Source organism: Xiphophorus couchianus, chromosome 13 (assembly GCF_001444195.1).
Source record: "Xiphophorus couchianus chromosome 13, X_couchianus-1.0, whole genome shotgun sequence".
In the NCBI taxonomy this organism is placed as follows: Eukaryota; Metazoa; Chordata; class Actinopteri; order Cyprinodontiformes; family Poeciliidae; genus Xiphophorus; species Xiphophorus couchianus.
The window spans coordinates 3,651,126-3,657,222 of NC_040240.1; positions in this window are offsets into that span (position 1 = coordinate 3,651,126).

Genomic DNA, 6,097 nt, shown 5'->3' on the forward strand with positions numbered 1-6,097 from the left:
GTAATCAGCTCTGATACTTACGCTACACAGACAGGTAGCATGAGTCTACCTGTCTCACGCTACGCATGAGACAGGTAGAGTTAGCCTTAGAGTTAGCCTTAACTCTAAGGCTAACCCTAAGTTAGCCTAATGCTAACTTAACTCTAAGGCTAAGTTAGCCTTATAGTTTTGTTTAATGCTACTTGTTTTCATTTGCTATTGGAAGTCAGAGTTTGAGTTTCATAATTAAGAAAATCAACTTGATTCACCCCTAACATTGAAATTGGGACATTGAAAGGTTTTCACATTAAAAATCAGTCTGTAATTAAAGTTTAACTACATATTTGTAGCTTTCTTAGTTATTGTCCAAGTAAGAACAAAACAACTAGCATTTCCTGCTGGTTTTCCACCGTCCAACCGGAACACAGTTATCCTGAGCGTAACAGCATTCTGAGATCTGACCTCTGACTTCCATGGTAAATAGAAACCGTGACACTCGTTTTGTCCCCTCAACGTAGCTCGGTATAAAAGTGATAAAACTTCCTGCAGCATTAAATGGGCAAGCGCAACGAAGCACTTAAATGTTGTTTGCTTTATCCAAATGTGCGAAAGATCTTGTATTTTGTTGCATTTCAATAAATTTCGAAAATACATTTCATTGCCACTGGCAAAAGCAATGTTCTGTCCTTCAACATCACCGTTTACATGACCACATGTAAAACTTACCTGTGAACACACCTGAAGCAAATGACCAGATTCCTTCATCAGCAGAGGCTTGGCAATGAGATTTATCATTTGGCTGAATGCCAGATGATAAATCTCATAATTATTCTGATAAGTAGCAATTAAAACTATTAATAATGTCCTAGCAAGAAAAAAATTCAGTGTATGTAAACATGTTTTTAACCATATGCACATATCACACCCTTCAGATTTTCACTTGCAGACATATTTAAAAATATCTTTTGCTCTATCACAAAAATACTCCCTTACATGTATTAAGGTTTATGGTTGCAGCTTATAAAAATCTGAAAACGTTAAAAGTGTTATGAACACAAAACACTGTTAAAAACCTCTAGAATTTATGCGTTGGAGCAGTCCAATTTTTTCAAGCCGTCTTACTGAATACACTTAATGATTTCCATTGGGAAAGATGTGCAAAGGAAGTAGTTGGAAAAGTGCCTGCAGTTCTTTAGTTTGCCATGGAGTGGCAGCATTGGAACGACAAAGAACTGAATGCCACACCAACTAAAACTCACACTGGACAAGAAAAATGAGTGGAAAAAAATCCACAGTTCAACGAGTAAACAGATTAGAAGGTCATACGTTGAGACATATTTTGACACTTTTATCTGTTTACTGTGTATTTACTCTATCCTTGATTGACTCATTTCTATTAAATATGCCCTTTCTTAGAATTGTCACCTGTGAAACACACATTTCTATGATAAATATGATGATAAACATAATAAATACTCCTGGCTCCATTCTACCGGCGGTGCCCCAGGCCCCGGTCACTGAGGGCTAATGTACTGACACTGACGTGGATGTTTTCATGGACTGAAAATAGCAGCTTCATGACGTCGCCGCTAACCTACCGCAGCAGCAGACAGATAAGATACGGCCAGCTGGCAAACTCTGCAGCGCCTATGCAGAGTTCACAGAGCCACACATGTTCAGCCTGCCAGGAGCGTCTATAAACAGGCAATAGCTACTGGCGTGAACTGAAAAAAAGTGGGAAAATGGATAGCTTAATTGCTCTGCCGTGCCAGATTGAGTACGCCTGGGGACAGAAATTACAGCCTGACATCCATCCATACTTCAGTTAGTGGAGAACTGCTGAACGGTGCCTGTGTGAAGACGGAGGAGAAACTGCTGGGGAGTGAATTTCAATCGGAGCTGCTCAGCAATGCAGAAAACGGAGAGCTTTAAGTCATGATGGGAAGGATGTTGAAGAGGCAGTCTAGTGTAAAACTGACTTTTTTCTTTTTTGGTTTACATCATGTACTAGTTCCTCATCGAAAACATACCTGGAGTGTTGCTTTGAATCTTTCCTGTGTGCTTGAGAAATCATTTAATTTCCCATAGCAACCATTCAGCTGTGCAAAACACATGGGTAGACCTAGCTCCGCCTTCAAGGACAAAGCTTGGAGCTCCTTGGAGCTACATTTTCTAAGTTTCTGCGCTTCCACCTCACAGAAGAGCAGAACTCCCACAGCTCCTTCATACTAGCCAGTAGGAATTAGCAAACATCTGACGGAACTGCACATCTGCTGATCTCATTTTAAGAGTTCCTTCTCTTATTAAAATGTTGTTAAAAGGTTAATGGAAGAGCCATGTTTTGATGACTTTCTGAAGGTGGAGTTTCAGAAAGAGCAGGAGATTTTAAAGAAACAGATGCCAAATTCAAGGTGTTAAATAAATTTTAGGTCACATTTGATATGTATAGCATTTTTAAAACAAGTTAACACTGTCACCTCACATAGTGCTGCAAAATAGCACTATGTGCCTGGAAAACACATACCACTGCCCCTTTAATGCATTTGGAACAATATGTTAGCAGGAGAAATGATCAGAGTACAGAAGGCTGTTTTATTTTTTTTTATGTTGTTCCACTGAGTGCACTGGGTGGCCAGATGTGGAACATAATGGACCATAAGCCCAAATGTAAGCTGTCTTGCAGCCAGATGTGACCTACAGTGGGGAGCATGAGTTCAATCAGTCTCTATCAGAGATGAATAACAATAAAGAACAACTTTGAGAGAGCGAGAGAGAAGTGGAAAATAAAGATGAGAGAGAACAGTTGGGACAGATGGGGAGGAATGCAAAGACTGTTGTTTTCCTTCTGCTAGCTAACAAAGCAGAGCGCCATCCCATCATGGAGGGAAAAGATGGGTGACTCACAGTGGCCCGGCGGAAGATGGGTCAGTCTCCCAAGGACGAAGCGGTAGGAGGCCAGTTTACGACCGACAGCATGTCTGATATGTTCCAGTTCGCTTTTCTGCCCTTTCAGCTCCCCATAGGTACAACTGCAGTCTAAAGGTACTGGGGTTCACATCAGGTCTGAAGTTTATTTTTCTTCCAACACTCAAATATTCATAGCTCTAATGTGTGACCACCAGCAGTTTTGGGTTTAGAGGTTTGGACTTAAGTCAGTTTGATAAATAACAGAGCCGGAGCAAGATTGCACAGGGCCCTGAACAAAATTTAAATTGGGTCCTACTTCTTGTGAAGCCCACCAGCCCCACAGCAGCAATAACAGTGCTCAGTTTGTTGTTTAACACCAGTGATATAAAGGTCTAAGCTTTATTGACGGTTCTACTGACTATAGTGGTGTGTAAAAGGGTTTGCAGGCTTCTGATTTCCTATGTTTTGCATGTTTGTCACTCTTCAGTGTCTCAGAATGTCAAGATATCAAACCAATTTAAATATTAGTCATAGTCAACACTTGTAAACAGAAAATGTAGTCTTTTTAAAATGGTGTTAATAATGTAGAAAAAAAATCGAAACCTAAACATAACCTGTGAGAAAACGTGATTTCCTCTTAAACCTAATAACTGATTGGGAAATCCTTCATTTAAAGGGCCAGCTGTGGTGGAATGTATTGATAAAACTACACATTAACAAACTGTTTAAAAAAATTACAGCCTTTTCTGCATTCAGTGAGTACCTCTTAAAGTTAAGTAATTTTTAAAATCTTTTCACATTTATGCAATTTGGCACTATATAAATATAAAATAAATATAAAATAAAGTTTAAGCTCACAACTATTACCTTACAGTTCTGTCTTTGTGCCTCTATAGAGTCTACAAAGCCGCAGTTCGGATACGGCGGGCCGAATCTGGGCCTTGAGTTTGATCAATGTGATGTAGTCAGTGATTCCTCAGTAGACTCTACAAAAACTCAAAATCTTACCAAGTCAGTTTTTAGTTTAGTTTCTAGTGCAAAATTCTTAGTACACTTGAAATAAGACAAAATGGTCTTAGAAGCTGCTTTTCAGCAACATACAGGAGATTGTTTGAAGTGATTAATTTCCCAATATTGACTAAAAAGTATTAGATCTACTGGTAGGATATTTCACACTGTTATAACTGAAATAATCTGCCAGTGCATCTAGTACTTTTTCATCAATATTAAGGAATTATTGACTGAAAACCAGCTCCTATGTCTTGCTGACAAGTTATTTGTAAGTTAGTTTTGTCTTATTTCAAGTGTAATAAGAATTTTGCACTAGAAACTAAGCAAAGAATACTTGGTAAGATTTTGTGTTTTTTGCAGTGGATGCAGTTGTTAAGTGTGTGAACAGAAATCAGCTGGAAACAGTGTAAACTCCACACACTATGTAAGAATATAAAAGTTGTGTCAGCAGCCACAATGTGAAATTCCTGTCTGCATTCAATGCAATCACACTTTTAACTTTGAAAACTTTCAAATTTTGGTTCTCTACATTATTATGATTGTACCGCTGGTTTTGAAAATGGCCTGTCACTGGTTTGGACTCAGTCTCAGATTAGGTTTCTCGACTACTACTGTGGAGAAACTCCATTCCCATTAAGACAATGGGCTGCTGACTACTGGAATCATGTTTCACGTTCTCTACAGACTGCATTAAACCAGAGTTCTTCTAGTGAAGGTAACGTGAAAACAGAACAACTACAGGTCAGTGCTGCCACTGGCTTCTCAGCAGCTTTTATTTAAAGAGTATGAAATCTTGAAAACGTTTTTAGTTTTTATTTTTATATAAGCTCAGCACCATCGCCCTAAAACTTTCTAGAACACCAGAACACTTGGTGGCAAATGACAGCTAGCTCCAAAAATAGAATGGACATGGCAGGAATTATGAGTTGACCTTTTCAGAACCAGCACAGTCAGGATGGAGCCGTGTTTGATATGACTGCCACTGTCATGCCTTTGGCCTTATATTTGACAAAATAACCAGTATGTGACTAAAAAAAATCACGGTCATGGTTGAGGTAGATGTGCTGAATGTTGGCATGTAGCATTGGCAGCAGTACTGCAAAAGGCTGCCATACAAAGACTCATTCTGCAGGCTGGTATTCCAAGAAGTCAATGAAATCTTATATCAAGCTGAAGAAATGTATGCACATATTAATGTTTTAAGTTATTTTAAATGAATCTGAACCATACTTGTGTTTCTGAGAGAGGTAAATTGAAAAACACACTCATCATCGTGTAGAAGATGTGTGTAACATGAATAGTACTTTGACACACACAAGTCTCTGGTGCTTCAATGAGTGTGTGGGAAAGAACCTTGGGATGAAAAGGGATAGAAGAGTGAGAAATACATTTTATTTTTGCTAAGATGACGGGTGGAAGACGGTTGGAGATGTTTTACCTCACGACATGAATGGATTCTGGTTCTAATGTAGCACATGAGCAGAGATGAGCCGCCATGTCTGTTCTACATCACATTGTCGTCGGTTCCAAGAACCTGCTCTAAATGTTTTGCTGTACTCATAATATTGTTTTGGATAAAAACGGTTAACATCCAAAGTTTTTGAACTAAAAATCTTTGGTCAATGAAACTGCAATGTGAAGGACTTTTGGATTAGCCATTTTGAAATAAAAGTAGTTTTCAGCTCAAGACATTCCCTGCATGCCATCCATCAATCGAATGCACATTTACAAACCCAAAGAAACAATCCCTACAGATAAGTACTTTTTACTGTTTAAAAAGTGGCAAATAAAGTCAAAATAGCAACAAAAGATTTTTGGTGTGTTTCTTGGTAGAAACCTGAAGTTTTCCTCCTGTGATTTAAACAGTCAACACAATTGCTCACTTAATTCCCTGTTTTTCTCTGACTGTCACTCGAAGCAAATGGACTCGCGGGTCCGGGTTCAAACCAAATACCCCTGTGCAAAAAAAAAAAGAAAGGCAGAAAAGTATATCTACTGAAAATGTCAAACTATTTTTCAAAATTCAAAACGGGGCACACAACAAAGGGCAGAGCACAACATTAAACAGAAGGAAATAAAAAACATCATAATTGCACTTAAGATTTGGCATTTTGATGCAAAGTTTTTGTTTTGTCTGACTTGAACAAAGGAAACTGAATTATAACCAATTTCAATAATCACTGCTTGGATTTCAGCTACA